This window comes from Oncorhynchus keta, chromosome 19, assembly GCF_023373465.1.
Source record: "Oncorhynchus keta strain PuntledgeMale-10-30-2019 chromosome 19, Oket_V2, whole genome shotgun sequence".
In the NCBI taxonomy this organism is placed as follows: Eukaryota; Metazoa; Chordata; class Actinopteri; order Salmoniformes; family Salmonidae; genus Oncorhynchus; species Oncorhynchus keta.
The window spans coordinates 79,430,122-79,448,980 of record NC_068439.1 but is presented as its reverse complement, the minus strand read 5'-3'; the positions used below and the strand labels follow the sequence as shown (position 1 = coordinate 79,448,980).

The window sequence follows — 18,859 nt, the reverse complement described above, 5'->3', positions numbered from 1 at the left end:
CCTCTTCCTCACCTCACTCTCCTCCTTCTCCCTCCAGTCTCCTGTCCTCTCTCCTCTCCTCACTCTCTCTCTTCTGTCTCTCTCTCTCTCCTGTCTCTCTCTCCTCTCTCTCTCTCTCTCTTCTGTCTCTTCTGTCTCTCTCTCTCTTCTGTCTCTCTCTCTCTCTTCTGTGTCTCGTCTCTCTCTTCTGTGTCTCGCTCTCTCTCTCTTCTGTGTCTCTCTCTTCTGTGTCTCCTCTCTTCTGTCTCTCTCTCTTGTCTCTCTCTCTTCTGTCTTCTCTCTCTCTCTCTCTTCTGTCTCTCTCTCTCTTCTGTCTCTCTCTCTCTGTCTCTGTCTCTCTCTCTTCTGTCTCTCTCTTCTGTCTCTCTTCTGTCTCTTCTGTCTCTCTTTGTCTCTCTTTTGTCTCTCTCTCTGTCTCTCTCTTCTGTCTCTTCTTCTGTCTCTCTCTTCTGTCTCTCTCTTCTGTCTCTCTCTCTTCTGTCTCTCTCTCTTCTGTCTCAGTTCATGTCGATGGTGTTGAAAACCCACTCTGTGAACTTCTTGAGTTTGGCAGCAGAGCTCTGGGACTCCTCCTGCAGCCGCTGGTTATCTTCCCATAGCATCTTGATCTGTAGATGGAGACGCTGCTTCTCCTCACGCTCCTACAGGGAGGGAAGGAAAGGGAGGAGGAGGGAGGGAAGGAGAGGGAGGGAAGGAAAGGAGAGGGAGGGAAGGAGAGGGAGGAGGAGGGAGGGAAGGAGAGGGAGGAGGAGGGAGGAGAGGGAGGAGGAGGGAGGGAAGGAGAGGGAAGGAAAGGGAGGGAAGGAAGGAAAGGAGTAGGGAGGGAAGGAGGAGGGAGGGAAAGAAGGAAAGGAGGAGGGAGGGAAGGAAAGGGAAAAGGGAAGGAAGGAAAGGAGGAGGAAGGGAAGGAAGGAAAGGAAAGGAGGGAGGGAGGGAAGGAAGGAAAGGAGGAGGAGGAAAGGGATGGAAGGAAGGAAGGAAAGGAGGAGGGAGGAACGAAAGGGAGGGAAGGAAGGAAGGAAGGAAGGAAAGGAGGAGGGAGAGGGAGGGAGGGAGGGGAGGGAAGGAAGGAAGGAAGGAAGGAAGGAAGGAAGGAAGGAAGGAAGGAAGGAAGGAAGGGAGGAGGGAGGGAAGGAAAGGAGGGAGGGGAGGGAGGGAAGGGAGAGGGAGGAGGAGGGAGGGAAGGAAGGAAAGGAGGAGGAGGGAGGGAAGGAAGGAAAGGGAGGAGGAGGGAGGGAAGGAAGGAAGGAAAGGGGAGGAGGAGGGAGGGAAGGAAGGAAAGGGAGGAGGAGGGAGGGAAGGAAAGGAGAGGGAGTAGGAGGGAGGGAAGGAAAGGAGAGGGAGGAGGAGGGAGGGAAGGAAAGGAGAGGGAGGAGGAGGGAGGGAAGGAAAGGAGAGGGAGGAGGAGGGAGGGAAGGATGGAAAGGTGAGGAGGAGGTGGGAGGGAAGGATGGAAAGGAGAGGGAGGAGGAGGGAGGGAAGGAAGGAAAGGAGGAGGAGGAAGGAAGGAAGGGAAGGGAGGAGGAGGGAGGGAAGGAAGGAAAGGAGGAGGAGGAAGGAAGGAAGGAAGGAGGGAGGAGGAGGGGGAGGAAGGGAAGGGGAAAGGAGGAGGAGGGAAGGAAAGGGAGGAGGAGGAGGAAGGAATGGATGAGGAGGAGGGAAGGAAAGGAGAGGGAGGAGGAGGGAGGGAGGATGGAAAGGAGAGGGAGGAGGAGGGAGGGAAGGATGGAAAGGAGGGGAGGGAGGAGGAGGGAGGGAAGGATGGATGGAAAGGTGGAGGGAGGGAAGGAAAGGAGAGGGTGGAGGAGGAGGAGGGAAGGATGGAAAGGAGAGGGAGGAGGAGGGAGGGAAGGATGGAAAGGAGAGGGAGGAGGGAGGGAAGGATGGAAAGGAGGAGGTAGGGAAGGAAAGGAGAGGGAAGAGGAGAGAGGGAACGAGAGGAGAGGGAGGAGGAGGGAGGGAAGGAAAGGAGAGGGAGGAGGAGGGAGGGAAGGATGGAAAGGAAGGGGAGGAGGAGGGAGGGAAGGATGGAGAGGGAGGGAAGGAAGGAAAGGAGGAGGGAGGGAAGGAAAGGAGAGGGAAGAGGAGAGAGGGAAGGAAAGGAGAGGGAGGAGGAGGGAGGGAAGGAAAGGAGAGGGAGGAGAAGAGAGGGAGGAGGGAGGGAAGGAGGGGAGGGAAGGAAAGGAAAGGAGAGGGAAGAGGAGAGAAGGAAGGAAAGGAGAGGGAAGAGAGAGAGAAGGAAGGAAAGGGAGAAGGAGACAGGGAAGGAAAGGAGAAGGAGGAGGGAAGGAAAGGAGGGAGGGAGGAAAGGAGAGATAATGGGAGGGATAGAGAGAGGAAGAGGGAGAAGGAGGGTGAGAGAGGAGGGGGAAGGAGGGTGAGAGGGATTGGAGAGGGAGGAGGGATAGAGGGAGGGGAGAGAGGAGGGAGGCGGAGAGAGAGAGGATGGAGGGAGAAAGAGGAGGAGAGGGATAGAGAGGAAGAGGGAGAAGGAGAGAGAGAGGAGGGAGGGGAGAGGAGGGTGGGAGGGATTGGAGAGGGAGGAGGGATAGAGGGAGAGAGAGGGGAGGGAGAGAGAGGAGTTAGAGTTTAGCAACATTGTATAACAGATTGTATCTAAACCTCCGGGAATGACACAAACTGCTGATTCACTAACTAAAAGGACAGAAAACTGTGTTACCAAGTTTGTTCCAAATGAGAAAACAGTAGGCAGCTTTTGACAAACGTAGAGATCGGACACAGCTAAAGTTTCAGAAAGTACAGAAGTTTGAGTGTGTACGTGCGTGTGTATTTTTGTGAGAGCCAGTACGTACACACACCGATCTGTTCATCCAGAGTAGTCCATTAGTTTAAACCTTTTCTTCATGGTTCGTTTCTGAGTTAAAGTGCATGTATTGACTCGTGTGGTTATTGACGACCATTTTTCCCATCAATTTGCTGAAACGACGGACAGAGAGAGGAGAGCTATGTTGTGTGTGTTGTGTGTGTGTGTGTGTGTGTGTGTGTGTGTGTGTGTGTGTGTGTGTGTGTGTGTGTGTGTGTGTGTTACCTTCTTCAGGTCATCCTGCAGCATCCTAACCATGGCTTCCAGCTTGGTCAACTTCCTCTCCAAACCTGCAGGACCCTCACTGGGGGAAGAGTGACAAACACACATCCGACCACATGACATCTGGCATCCTCTAAAACACATCTAGTAATAACTGAGTAGTCAGGATGGAGATCTGGCATCCTCTAAAACACATCCTAGTAATAACTGAGTAGTCAGGATGGGAGATCTGGCATCCTCTAAAACACATCTAGTAATAACTATGAGTAGTCAGGATGGGAGATCTGGCATCATCTAAAACACATCTAGTAATAACTATGAGTAGTCAGGATGGGAGATCTGGCATCATCTAAAACACATCTAGTAATAACTGAGTAGTCAGGATGGGAGATCTGGCATCCCATAACACATCTAGTAGTAACTAGAGTAGTCAGGATGGGAGATCTGGCATCATCTAAAACACATATAGTAATAACTGAGTAGTCAGGATGGGAGATCTGGCATCATCTAAAACACATATAGTAATAACTGAGTAGTCAGGATGGGAGATCTGGCATCATCTATAACACATATAGTAATAACTATGAGTAGTCAGGATGGGAGATCTGGCATCATCTATAACACATCTAGTAATAACTATGAGTAGTCAGGATGGGAGATCTGGCATCATCTAAAACACATTTAGTGTCTCAGCCTCAGTATTTATGCTGCAGTAGTTTCTGTCGGGGGGCTAGGGTCAGTTTGTTATATCTGGAGTACTTCTCCATCTATCTAGTAATCCTGTCAGAATGGGAGATCTGGCATCATCTAATTCTCTCCTTCTCTAATAACTACTCTAGTCAGGATGGGAGATCTGGATCATCCCCAGGACACATCTGACAGTAATAACTGAGTGTCAGGATGGGAGATCTGGCATCCCTATGAGTTTAACTGGCCTCTAGTAATAACTATGACTACCTCAGGATGGGAGATCTGGTCCATCATCTAAAACCTGGCCACATCTCCAGTTAACTGACTACCTGACATGATGGGAGATCTGGCATCCCAGTCCACCTGACTGTGCTGCTGCTCAGTTTCATCTGGCATTCTGCCTTATTAACTCGACCATGCTGGTAATTTATGAACATTTGAACATCTTGGTAATGTTCTGTTATAATCTCTGAGTAGTCAGGATGGGACATCTGGCATCCATCACTATGAGTAGTCAGGATCGGAGATCTGGGTTAAAACCCCACATATAGTAATCTGAGGTTTCTTCCTAGGTTTTGGCCTTTCTAGGGAGTTTTCACATCCACCGTAATAACTTACACCTGCATTGTTTGCTGGAGGGTTTTTGGCTGGGTTTCTGTACAGCACTTTGAGATATCAGCTGATGTACGAATTGGCTATATAAATTTTGATTTGATTTGATTTAGTAATAACTGGCATCATCTCTGGCATCATCTAGTAATAACTGAGTAGTCAGGATGGGAGATCTGGCATCATCTAGTAATAACTGAGTAGTCAGGATGGGAGATCTGGCATCATCTAGTAATAACTGAGTAGTCAGGATGGGAGATCTGGCATCATCTAGTAATAACTGAGTAGTCAGGATGGGAGATCTGGCATCATCATCTAGTAATAACTGAGTAGTCAGGATGGGAGATCTGGCATCATCTAGTAATAACTATGAGTAGTCAGGATGGGAGATCTGGCATCATCTAGTAATAACTATGAGTAGTCAGGATGGGAGATCTGGCATCATCTAGTAATAACTGAGTAGTCAGGATGGGAGATCTGGCATCATCTAGTAATAACTATGAGTAGTCAGGATGGGAGATCTGGCATCATCTAGTAATAACTGAGTAGTCAGGATGGGAGATCTGGCATCATCTAGTAATAACTATGAGTAGTCAGGATGGGAGATCTGGCATCATCTAGTAATAATTGAGTAGTCAGGATGGGAGATCTGGCATCATCTAGTAATAACTATGAGTAGTCAGGATGGGAGATCTGGCATCATCTAGTAATAACTGAGTAGTCAGGATGGGAGATCTGGCATCATCTAGTAATAACTATGAGTAGTCAGGATGGGAGATCTGGCATCATCTAGTAATAACTGAGTAGTCAGGATGGGAGATCTGGCATCATTTAGTAATAACTGAGTAGTCAGGATGGGAGATCTGGCATCATCTAGTAATAATTGAGTAGTCAGGATGGGAGATCTGGCATCATCTAGTAATAACTATGAGTAGTCAGGATGGGAGATCTGGCATCATCTAGTAATAACTGAGTAGTCAGGATGGGAGATCTGGCATCATCTAGTAATAATTGAGTAGTCAGGATGGGAGATCTGGCATCATCTAGTAATAATTGAGTAGTCAGGATGGGAACACACACCGTATCTTCAAGCCTTCAGAAACTATTTCAATATAATATAATATATATATCAAATACTTGCAGTCTCTGACAAACAGGATTAAAATGTTTAGAACAGTCAAAACTGTTCGCTGCTCTGGCCCCCAATGGTGGAACAAACTCCCCCTCACGACGCCAGGACAGCGGAGTCAATCACCACCTTCGGAGACACCTGAAACCCCACCTCTTCAAGGAATACCTAGGATAGGATAAGTAATCCTTCTCACCCCCTAAAAAGATTTAGATGCACTATTGTAAAGTGGCTGTTCCACTGGATGTCATAAGGTGAATGCACCAATTTGTAAGTCGCTCTGGATAAGGCGTCTGCTAAATGACTTAAATGTAAATGTAAATGTAAATAATTTAACAGAATACTGCTGCCAACATGAATGGGGCGGAAGTGTGGGTTACCTGTGTGGGTTACCTGTGTGGGTTACCTAGTGTGGGTTACCTAGTGTGGGTTACCTAGTGTGGTAACCTGTGTGGGTTACCTAGTGTGGGTTACCTAGTGTGGGTTACCTAGTGTGGGTTACCTAGTGTGGGTTACCTAGGCTGTATCAGGTGTGGGTTACCTGGGTGAGGGTCAGGCTGTATCAGGTGTGGGTTACCTGGATGAGGGCCAGGCTGTATCAGTGTGGGTTACCTGGATGAGGGTCAGGCTGTCAGGTGTGGGTTACCTGGATGAGGGCCAGGCTGTATCAGGTGTGGGTTACCTGGATGAGGGTCAGGCTGTATCAGGTGTGGGTTACCTGGATGAGGGCCAGGCTGTATCAGGTGTGGGTTACCTGGATGAGGGCCAGGCTGTATCAGGTGTGGGTTACCTGGGTGAGGGCCAGGCTGTATCAGGTGTGGGTTACCTGGATGAGGGCCAGGCTGTATCAGGTGTGGGTTACCTGGGTGAGGGCCAGGCTGTATCAGGTGTGGGTTACCTGGGTGAGGGCCAGGCTGTATCAGGTGTGGGTTACCTGGGTGAGGGCCAGGCTGTATCAGGTGTGGGTTACCTGGGTGAGGGCCAGGCTGTATCAGGTGTGGGTTACCTGGGTAAGAGGCCAGGCTGTATCAGGTGTGGGTTACCTGGTGTGGGCCACCTGGTGTGGGTTACCTGGATGAGGGCCAGGCTGTATCAGGTGTGGGTTACCTGGATGAGGGGCAGGCTGTATCAGGTGTGGGTTACCTGGATGAGGGCCAGGCTGTATCAGGTGTGGGTTACCTGGATGAGGGTCTTGATCAGGTGTGGGTTACCTGGGTATCAGAGCTCCATCAGGCTGGGCTGTTACCTGGATGAGGGTCTTGAGGAGCTGTATCTCCAGGCTGGGCTGTGACTGGTGCTCCACTACCTCTGGGGTTAGAATCACTGAACACAAACCCTCTCTGGACTGGACGGAGGAAGAAAGGAGAGGACACAGAAGAGAGAGAGAAGACACAGAGAGAGAGAGAGGACACAGAGAGGACAGAGAGAGAGGACAGAGAGAGAGAGACGGCACAGAAGAGAGAGAGAGAGAGAGAGAGAGAGAGAGCACAGAAAGAGAGAGAGAATGAGGAGAGAAGAGGAGAGAGAGAGAGAGAGAGAGAGAGAGAGAGAGAGAGAGAGATGGCACAGAAAAGAGAGAGAGAGAGAGAGAGAGAGAGAGAGAGAGATGAAGGCAGAGAAGATGGATCGCCCTAGAAAGAGGAGAGAGAGAGAGAGAGGAGAGGAGAGAGAGAGAGAGAGAGAGAGAGAGAAGGAGAGAGAGAGAGAGGACACACAGAGAGAGGGAGAGAGGACACAGAGAGAGAGGAGAGAGGACACACAGAGAGAGAGAAGAGAGAGAGAGGACACAGAGAGAGAGAGGACACAGAGAGGAGAGAGGAAGGACACAGAGAGAGGAGACAGAGAGAGAGAGAGAGAGGAGACACAGAGAGAGAGAGGAACAGAGAGAGAGGACAGAGAGAGAGAGGGGAGAGAGAGAGAGAGAGGAGAGAGGGAGAGAGAGGAGAGAGAGAGAGAGAGGACCACGGAGAGAGAGGAGAGAGAGAGAGAGGACCAGAGAGAGAGAGAGGACACAGAGAGAGAGAGAGAGAGAGAGAGAGAGAGAGGACAGAGAGAGAGAGAGGACACAGAGAGAGAGAGGACACACAGAGAGAGAGGGAGGACACAGAGAGAGGAGGACACAGAGAGAGAGGACACACAGAGAGGAGGACACACAGAGGAGGACACAGAGAGAGAGAGGACACAGAGAGAGAGGACTACAGAGAGGACACAGAGGAGGACACAGAGAGAGAGAGGACACAGAGAGAGAACACAGAGAGAGAGAGAACACAGAGAGAGAGAGAGAAGAGAGAGAGAGAGAGAGAGAGAGAGAGAGAGAGAGAGAGAGAGAGAGAGAACAGATTATGTATATATTATAAGGAGGTTAAATTGGGTTAAAGGTCAAGCCACAATCAGTTATAGCTTCCAATGTTTCAAAGGAAGCCATTTAAATCTAGACATTACTATAATTACTCTCAAAGGTGCTGGCCACATCCACCAGGTGGGTCCAGTCCAGGGGGGCTGTCCCTGCTCTCAGAGGGGGAGGGCATCAGCTCCTGGGGGAGGGTGGCGCTGACGCTCAACCATCTCAGCCAATGACGTGTCAGATGCAGACAGGTCACCTGGAGAAACAGCACAGGGGGAGGGGGGGACAGGTTAGAGCCGGAGACATTACTAACCATGAGAAGACAAACTTAGTGACAATGTTGTTCAAACCATGCACACTAGTCCCTTAGATTTCATTTTCATTTTCATTTTCAGAAAAAAAGAGGCTAACAGGTTGCTATTTTATATTTGTACAACAACATGAGCTTTTCTACCAGCAGAGGGCAGCAGATACACAGCTGCAGCTCCAACGAGCATCACAGGAAACACCGTGATCACAAAGCCCTCCATCGAAGCTTCATGTCATTCCAAGTAGTCCACTGTCCACAGTTGTATTTTAGAAACCAATGACCATGTTAATATATTCTACGGTTGAAGTCGGAAGTTTAAATACACCTTAGCCAAATACATTTAAAGTCAGTTTTTCACAATTCCTGACATTTTAATCCTAGTAAAAATTCCCTGTTTTAGGTCAGTTGGGATCACCAGTTTATGTTTAGAATGTGAAATGTCAGAATAATAGTAGAGATTCATTTATTTCAGCTTTCTTCTTTCATCACATTCCCAGTGGGTCAGAAGTTTACATACACTCAATTTCAACTCTCTGTGTCCTCTCTTTAAACTCTTTAACTTGGGTCAAACGTTTTGGGTAAGCTTCCACAAGCTTCCCACAATAAGTTGGGTGAATTTTGGCCCATTCCTCTGACAGAGCTGATGAAATTGAGTCAGGTTTGTAGGCCTCCTTGCTCGCACACGCTTCTTCAGTTCTGCCCACTAAATGTCTATGTGATTGAGGTCAGGGCTTTGCGATGGCCACTCCAATACCTTGACATTGTTGTCCTTAAGCCACAACTTTGGAGGTTTGCTTGGGGTCATTGTCCATTTGGAAGACCCATTTGCGGAAAAGCTTTATCTGATGTCTTGAGATGTTGCTTAAATATATCCACATAATTTTCCTCCCTCATGAAGCCATCTATTTTGTGAAGTGCACCAGGCACTCCTGCAGCAAAGCACCCCAAAACATGATGCTGCCACCCCGTGCTTCATGGTTGGGATGGTGTTCTTCGGCTTGCAAGCCTTCCCCTTTTTTAAACAATGGTCATTATGGTCAAACAGTTCTATTTTTGTTTCATCAGACCAGGACATTTCTCAAAAGTACAATCTTTGTCCCCATGTGCAGTTGCGAACCGTAGTCTGGCTTTTTATGGCGGTTTTAGAGCAGTGGTTTCCTCCTTGCTGAGTGGCCTTTCAGGTTATGTTGATATAGGACTCGTTTTACTGTGGATATAGATACTTTTGTACCTGTTTCCTCCAGCATCTTCACAGGGTCCTTGCTGTTGTTCTGGGATTGATTTGCACTTTTAGCACCAAAGTACATTTCATCTCTAGGAGACAGAAACGCGTCTCCTTCTAAGCGGTATGACGGCTGCGTGGTCTCACTGTGTTTATACTTGCATACTATTGTTTGTACAGATGAATGTGGTACCTTCAGGCGTTTGGAAATTGCTCCCAAGGATGAATCAGACTTGTATAGGTCTACAATATTTTTCTTAAGTCTTGGCTGATTTAGTTTGATTTTCCCATGATGTCAAGCAAAGAGGCACTGAGTTTGATGGTAGGCCTTGAAATACATCCACAGGTACACCTCATTTTCTGGAATTTTCCAAGCTGTTTAAAGGCACAGTCAACTTAGTGTATGTAAACTTCTGACCCACTGGAATTGTGATACAGTGAATTATAAGTGAAGTAATCTGTCTGTAAACAATTGTTGGAAAAATGACTTGATGTCATGCACAAAGTAGATGTCTAACTGACTTGCCAAAACTATAGTTTGTTAACAAGAAATTTGTGGAGAGGTTGAAAAACGATTTTTAATGACTCCAACCTAAGTGTATGTAAACTTCCGACTTCAACTGTATGTGATCGTCAGGTGTGTTACTCAATAGTCAGGAATCAAAAGGGTTTGTGAGCAGGGTTCAAGGTAACTGGCCCGTCTGGTGTTCAACCTTCCCAAGTTCTCTCACGTCACCCCGCTCCTCCGCTCTCTCCACTGGCTTCCAGTTGAAGCTCGCATCTGCTACAAGACCATGGTGCTTGCCTGCGGAGCTGTGGAGGAACGACACCTCAGTACCTCAGGCTCTGATCAGGCCCTACACCCAAACAAGGGCACTGCGTTCATCCACCTCCTGGCCTGCTCGCCTCCTACCACTGAGGAAGTACAGTTCCCGCTCAGCCCAGTCAAAACTGTTCGCTGCTCTGGCCCCCCAATGGTGGAACAAACTCCCTCACGACGCCAGGACAGCGGAGTCAATCACCACCTTCCGGAGACACCTGAAACCCCACCTCTTTAAGAATACCTAGGATAGGATAAGTAATCCTTCTCACCCCCTTTAAGATTTAGATGCACTATTGGCAGTGACTATTCTACTGGATGTCATAAGGTGAATGCCAATTTGTAAGTCGCTCTGGATAAGAGCGTCTGCTAAATGACTTAAATGTAAATGTAACAGTCTCACCGTGGAGTTTGATCCCCAGTTTGTACGAAGGTCGTCTGAGAGGCACTCCGCGGGTGGTGGAAACGTGGCAACGTGGAGCAGCTGAACAGCACATCACCTAGCCAGGCTGGGGTCTGGTTCTAGGTCCCCAAGCCTCAGAGAGGGGACACGCTGGATGTAGATGCTCTCATCAGACAGGGTCCGGTGGGTGATCGACGGGTAGGGGGCTGGCCTGAGGAGGACTGGAGGGAGGGGAGGGAAGAGAGTCAGACTGGTGAGTCCCTGTGATTACAAGTCAATTTAATGAAAAACACACTAGCAGAAGGATTTAAATTCTAACATTTGCAAAGTCCCTGGTCTGCTGTCTGTACACTGCATGATCTCATTGCCCACATATAAAATGTCTTGTAATAATAAACACATACTATATATATACTATGTGTGTGTGTTTATATATATATATGTATATATATATATATATATATATATATATATATATATATATATATATATATAGTGTGTATATATATTATGTGTATAGTGTGTGTATATATAGTGTGTGTGTATATATATATAGTGCCTTGCGAAAGTATTCGGCCCCTTGAACTTTGCGACCTTTTGCCACATTTCAGGCTTCAAACATAAAAATATAAACTGTATTTTTTGTGAAGAATCAACAACAAGTGGGACACAATCATGAAGTGGAACGACATTTATTGGATATTTAAAACTTTTTAACAAATCAAAAACTGAAAAATTGGGTGTGGGGGGGTCTGGTCTCTTCATATCTTCCCCACCCACCCTGCATGTACCTTGTCCTTGGGAGGAAGGGGGGTCTGGTCTCTTTATATCTTCCCCACCCACCCTGCATGTACCTTGTCCTTGGCCTTGTGCCGTCTGTGTTTGAGGGGCTGTCTGGACTCAGTCGCTTCATATCATCCTCTGCACTGGTCTTAGCGTGGGTGAGGTGTGGCTGGGGGAGTGATGAGGTCTGCTCTGAACACCGACCCCACCCTGACCTCCACCCCCTCTCCTCCACTTCCTCCTCCTCCTTCCCCGGGGACTTCCTGGTAATACATCAACATGGAGGGGTTAGAGGTCAGATAACAGTGTTAAAAATGTAAATACATGCTGCTTCTTCAATACTGTCCTGGTAACACACACCAGGCAGTAAACCAGGCAGTGAACCAGGCAGTGAACCATGCAGTAAACCAGGCAGTAAACCAGGCAGTGAACCAGGCAGTAAACCAGGCAGTAAACCAGGCAGTGAGCCAGTAAACCAGGCAGTAAACCAGGCAGTGAGCCAGGCAGTAAACCAGGCAGTAAACCAGGCAGTAAACCAGGCAGTAAACCAGGCAGTAAACCAGGCAGTGAACCAGGCAGTAAACCAGGCAGTAAACCAGGCAGTGAGCCAGTAAACCAGGCAGTAAACCAGGCAGTGAGCCAGTAAACCAGGCAGTAAACCAGGCAGTAAACCAGGCAGTAAACCAGGCAGTGAACCAGGCAGTAAGCCAGGCAATAAGCCAGTCAGTAAACCAGGCAGTGAGCCAGGCAGTAAACCAGGCAGTGAACCAGGCAGTAAACCAGGCAGTAAACCAGGCAGTGAACCAGGCAGTGAACCAGGCTGTAAACCAGGCAGTGAGCCAGGTAGAACCAGGCAGTAAACCAGGCAGTAAACCAGGCAGTGAGCCAGTAAACCAGGCAGTAAACCAGGCAGTCAGCCATGCAGTAAACCAGGCAGTGAACCAGGCAGTGAGCCAGGCAGTGAGCCAGGCAGTAAACCAGGCAGTGAGCCAGGCAGTAAACCAGGCAGTGAGCCAGGCAGTGAGCCAGGCAGTGAACCAGGCAGTAAACCAGGCAGTGAACCAGGCAGTACACCAGGCAGTAAACCAGGCAGTAAACCAGGCAGTAAACCAGGCAGTAAACCAGGCAGTGAGCCAGGCAGTAAAACAGGCAGTGAGCCAGGCAGTAAACCAGGCAGTGAGCCTTAAAATAAATCTAATAGATTTTCATCTAGTACAGAGTTCCTCATCACATTTCAACTCAACTTGATGTTCAAAGCAATGTAATACCCCCATTTGGCCACAAGGTGTGGATCAAGTATTCAGAGAGTTCACACAACACCTGTTGTTGAACACCTGTCCCTCCTGGTCTTACCTGCGGTTGTCCCCGAAGTCGACAGAGTTGATGGTGGATCCTGGCTTCCTCCAGCCGATGAGGTACTTGGAGGTGGCTCCCTGACGGGGGTAGAAGGTCTTGGGGCTGGGGGAGACTGACGTCTGGGAGCAGGGGGAGGTGGCAGAGGAAGACGAATCTTCACGGGGGAACTGTGGCCAGAATGGCCTCTGGAGCTGGGGGTGGGGGAGAGAGAGGGAGGTGGGGGAGAGAGAGGGGGTGGGGGAGAGAGAGTATGGGGGGGAGAGAGAGAGGGTGGGGGGAGAGAGAGTATGGGGAGAGAGAGAGAGAGTATGGGGGAGAGAGAGAGAGTATGGGGAGAGAGAGAGAGAGGGCGAGGGGAGAGAGAGTATGGGGGAGAGAGAGAGGGTGGGGAGAGAGAGAGTATGGGGGAGAGAGAGGGAGGGGAGAGAGAGTATGGGGGAGAGAGAGGGGGTGGGGGAGAGAGAGGGGTGGGGAGAGAGAGTATGGGGGAGAGAGAGAGGGTGGGGAGAGAGAGTATGGGGAGAGAGAGAGAGTATGGGGGAGAGAGAGGGGGCGAGGGGAGAGAGAGTTTTCGGGGAGAGAGAGGGGTGGGGGAGAGAGAGTATGGATTTAACTAGCGACCATCGAGGGCCAAAATAATATAACATGCCAATGAAATCATCTAGACTTTGAGCTAATAACCACGGAGATAAACACACATCTTTGCAGTGGACATGTAGAGATTACAGTGTGCTACATATCCTCCTCACAGTCCTAACGTCAATGTACACAGTTATCGTGCTATCAGCTAGCTAGGCTTTAATCAACGTGCATCTCTGTGAGCTTTGTTAACTGTGTGAGTTCTGTTACGAGTATCAAGGCCATTAAATTGTGCTTCTGGAGACAGAGAGAGACAGAGAGAGACAGAGACAGAGACAGAGACAGAGAGAGACAGAGACAGAGAGAGACAGAGAGACAGAGAGAGAGAGAGAGAGAGAGAGAGAGAGAGAGAGAGAGAGAGAGAGAGAGAGAGAGAGAGAGAGAGAGAGAGAGAGAAGATAGAGAGAGATAGAGAGAGAGAGAGAGAGAGAGAGAGGGGTGTAGAGAGAGAGAGAGAGGGGGTGTAGAGAGAGAGAGAGAGGAGAGAGAGAGAGAGAGGGGGTGTAGAGAGAGAGAGAGGGGGGTGTAGAGAGAGAGAGAGAGAGGGGGTGTAGAGAGAGAGAGAGAGAGAGAGGGGGTGTAGAGAGAGAGAGAGAGAGAGAGAGAGAGGGGGGGTGTAGAGAGAGAGAGAGGGGTGTAGAGAGAGAGAGAGGGGGTGTAGAGAGAGAGAGGGGGTGTAGAGAGAGAGAGAGGGGGTGTAGAGAGAGAGAGAGAGAGAGGGGGTGTAGAGAGAGAGAGAGAGAGAGAGAGGGGTGTAGAGAGAGAGAGAGAGAGAGAGAGAGAGAGAGAGAGAGAGAGAGAGAGAGAGCGGGAGGGAGGGACCTAGCAAATATCATGGTTAAAAGACGGGAGTTTTTCAAAAGGTTATGTGTTTGAGGGTGAGTGTGTGTCTGCTGTATGCGTGTGTGTATTCAAGTCTTAAACACTACATACCTGGACCCTGCGTCACTCAGACTGAACAAGCTGCAATCTCTAACCAACAGGTGTGTAGGAGGAGTCCTAGCAGTCCCTCTCCTCTCTCCCCCTCTCCACTGGGGTTGTGGGGACTCCACGGTTGTCGTGGACCTCTCTAGCACCCTCCTGTCCCCCTCAGTGGGGCTATGCCAAGGGGATGGAGCTCTATCCCTCCCTCTCTACCCCCAGGAGCCAAGAGGGAACTAGAGCTCCCGTGGTGGGGGGTGGGTGGCCCCCTCCTCCTCCGTAAGACGAGGTGTTCATCCCGCTGTCGGCAGAAGCACCATGGAGGTAACCCTCCCAGGTCGCTAATCAGAGGTCAGGGGCCCTCCCAGTCTGGGCCCCAGGTCGGACCACTTGTCGGTGTCGCTGTGGCTCCTCGCTGGAGGCCGAAGGACAGGGTGTTACTGCTGGAGTAGGACCCCTCAGGCTGTGGGGGGAGAGAGAGAGAGAGAGAGGGGGGGGAGAGAAAGACAGAGAGAGCGAGAGAGGGGGAGAGAGAGATGGGTTAGACAGGAGTCTGACAAGAGAAATGTCTTCAGATCAGGGATATCCTCATCTCTCTCCTCATTTCCTCTCCTCATCTCCTCTCCTTCATCTGCAGTGATCTGAAGACCTGGACAAGAGAACATGTCTTCAGGTGCTTTAGAGCAGATGAAGGAGGGGAGTAGATGGAGGAAATGAGGAGAGGAGGTGAGGCGAGGAGATGAGGAGAGGACATGAGGATGAGAGAGGAGGTGAGGCGAGGAGATGAGGAGAGGAGATGAGGAGAGGACATGAGGAGAGGAGATGGAGAGAAAGTCACTGTGGACTATTGACATGCAACCCAAATGTTTCATCAGGTGGCTTAAGAGGTATAGTTCGACCTCCACCCTGGTCGGGGTGAGGACAGGGAGTGTGGCGCAGAGTGAAGCCTGACCTGGGAGCTCTTCTTGGGGAGTGGTGGATGACCTGCTCCTGTCTCTGGATGCGTGGTGCTCCGGAGTACCCAGGACCAGACTTAGACACAGGAGAATCTAAAAACACACACACACACACACACACACACACACACACACACACACACACACACACACACACACACACACACACACACACGAGTTTGAGGTTAGCAACAGTGCAGGAAACACACACACACACACACACACACTAGTGTGAACACACACTAAGGACCATGACTTTCGCACACGGTCCTCAGAGCCAGATATACTGATAATCTAGTTTACATTATTCTACAGTCAGATCAAGATGCAGTGTGTGTGACGACCATCACATAATCTAGACATGCCTTATATACAGTTGAAGTCAGAAGTATACATACACTTAGTCGTTAAAACATTAAAACCGTTTCTCAACCACCACAAATTTCTTGTTAATAAACTATAGTTTGGCAAGTCGGTTAGGGACATCTACTTTTGCATGACTTCAAGTCATTTTCCAATTGTTTACAGACAGATTACTTCACTGTATCACATTCCAGTGTGTCAGAAGTTTACATACACTAAGTTGACTGTGCCTTTAACCAGCTGGGAAAATTCCAGAAAATGAGGTGTACCTGTGGATGTATTTCAAGGCCTACCTTCAAAAACCACCATAAAAAAAAAAAAGCCAGACTACGATTTGCAACTGCACATGGGGACAAAGATTGTACTTTTTTGAGAAATGTCCTCTGGTCTGATGAAACAAAAATAGAACTGTTTGGCCATAATGACCATCGTTATGTTTGGAGGAAAAAGGGGAGGCTTGCAAGCTGAAGAACACCATCCCAACCGTGAAGCACAGGGGTGGCAGCATCATGTTGTGGGGGTGCTTTGCTGCAGGAGGGACTGGTTCACTTCACAAAATAGATGGCATCACGAGGAGGACAATTATGTGGAGATATATATATATATATATGTATATATACAGTGGGGCAAAAAATTATTTAGTCAGCCACCAATTGTGCAAGTTCTCCCACTTAAAAAGGTGAGAGAAACCTGTAATTTTCAACATAGGTACACTTAAACTATGACAGACAAAATGAAAAACAAAATCCAGAAAATCACATTGTAGGATTTTTAATGAATTTTAATGAATTTATTTGCAAATTATGGTGGAAAATAAGTATTTGGTCACCTACAAACAAGCAAGATTTCTGGCTCTCACAGACCTGTAACTTCTTCTTTAAGAGGCTCCTCTGTCCTCCATTCGTTACCTGTATTAATGGCACCTGTTTGAACTTGTTATCAGTATAAAAGACACCCATCCACAACTTCAAACAGTCACACTCCAAACTCCACTATGGCCAAGAACAAAGAGCTGTCAAAGGTCACCAGAAACTAAATTGTAGACCTGCACCAGGCTGGGAAGACTGAATCTGCAATAGGTAAGCAGCTTGGTTTGAAGAAGTCAACTGTGGGAGCAATTATTAGGAAATGGAAGACATACAAGACCACTGATAATCTCCCTCGATCTGGGGCTCCACGCAAGATCTCACCCCGTGGGGTCAAAATGATCACAAGAACGGTGAGCAAATATCCCAGAACCACACGGGGAGACCTAGTGAATGACCTGCAGAGACCTGGGACCAAAGTAACAAAGCCTACCATCAGTAACACTATGCCGCCAGGGACTCAAATCCTGCAATGCCAGACGTGTCCCCCTGCTTAAGCCAGTACATGTCCAGGCCCGTCTGAAGTTTGCTAGAGAGCATTTGGATGATCCAGAAGAAGATTGGGAGAATGTCATATGGTCAGATGAAACCAAAATATAACTTTTTGGTAAAAACTCAACTCGTCGTGTTTGGAGGACAAAGAATGCTGAGTTGCATCCAAAGAACACCATACCTACTGTGAAGCATGGGGGTGGAAACATCATGCTTTAGGGCTGTTTTTCTGCAAAGGGATCAGGATGACTGATCCGTGTAAAGGAAATAATGAATGGGGCCTTGTATCGTGAGATTTTGAGTGAAAACCTCCTTCCATCAGCAAGGGCATTGAAGATGAAACATGGTTGGGTCTTTCAGCATGACAATGATCCCAAACACACCGCCCGGGTAATCGAAGGAGTGGCTTCGTAAGAAGCATTTCAAGGTCCTGGAGTGGCTTAGCCAGTCTCCAGATCTCAACCCTAGGGAGTTTAAAGTCTGTGTTGCCCAGCAACAGCCCCAAAACATCACTGCTCTAGAGGAGATCTGCATGGAGGAATGGGCCAAAATACCAGCAACAGTGTGTGAAAACCTTGTCAAGACTTGCAGAAAACGTTTGACCTCTGTCATTGCCAACAAAGGGTATATAACAAAGTATTGAGATACACTTTTGTTAGGTGACCAAATACTTATTTTCCACCATAATTTGCAAATAAATTCATAAAAATCATACAATGTGACTTTCTGGATTTGTTTTCTCATTTTGTCTGTCATAGTTGAAGTGTACCTATGATGAAAATTACAGGCCTCTCTCATCTTTTAAGTGGAAGAACTTGCACAATTAGTGGCTGACTAAATACTTTTTGCCCCACTGTACATATCTATATCTATATCTATATATATCTATATATCTATATATATCTATATATATCTATATATCTATATATATAAGTATCTATATCTACATATCTGTGTGTGTGTGGTCAATAAATGAGGCTATAGAGTAATTGGCCAGGTGTTACGCAACAACAACCACACAGAAATAGACAGGCCATTAGTGAGCATGGCACCCAGGGGGAAACATGGCTGTAAGTGAGAGAGCGAGAGAGAGAGTAGAGAACAAAGGGATACATTAGAAGAGATCATGCAGATAGAAAACAGAGAGAGGGACTGTAGAGAGCAGTAGAAAACAGAGAGAGGGACTGAAGAGATGAAGAGAGCAGTAGAAAACAGAGAGAGGGACTGTAGAGATGAAGAGAGCAGTAGAAAACAGAGAGGGGGACTGTAGAGATGAAGAGAGCAGTAGAAAACAGAGAGAGGGACTGTAGAGATAAAGAGAGCAGTAGAAAACCGAGAGGGGACTGTAGAGATGAAGAGAGCAGTAGAAAACAGAGAGAGGGACTGTAGAGATGAAGAGATGAAGAGAGCAGTAGAAAACAGAGAGAGGGACTGTAGAGATGAAGAGATGAAGAGAGCAGTAGAAAACAGAGAGATGGACTGTAGAGATGAAGAGAGCAGTAGAAAACAGAGAGGGGGACTGTAGAGATGAAGAGAGCAGTAGAAAACAGAGAGAGGGACTGTAGAGATGAAGAGAGCAGTAGAAAACAGAGAGATGGACTGTAGAGATGAAGAGAGCAGTAGAAAACAGAGAGAGGGACTGTAGAGATGAAGAGAGCAGTAGAAAACAGAGAGATGGACTGTAGAGATGAAGAGAGCAGTAGAAAACAGAGAGATGGACTGTAGAGATGAAGAGAGCAGTAGAAAACAGAGAGAGGGACTGTAGAGATGAAGAGAGCAGTAGAAAACAGAGAGGGGGACTGTAGAGATGAAGGCAGTAGAAAACAGAGAGAGGGACTGTAGAGATGAAGAGAGCAGTAGAAAACAGAGAGAGGGACTGTAGAGATGAAGAGAGCAGTAGAAAACAGAGA

The 18,859-nt window shown here is 48.1% G+C and overlaps 1 pseudogene; it reads right to left on the bottom strand.

Annotated features, from left to right (window-relative positions):
* Positions 1-447: 447 nt before the first annotated feature.
* LOC118376513 (signal-induced proliferation-associated 1-like protein 1) overlaps positions 448-18,859 on the bottom strand; it is a 417,378-nt pseudogene continuing 398,966 nt past the window's right edge.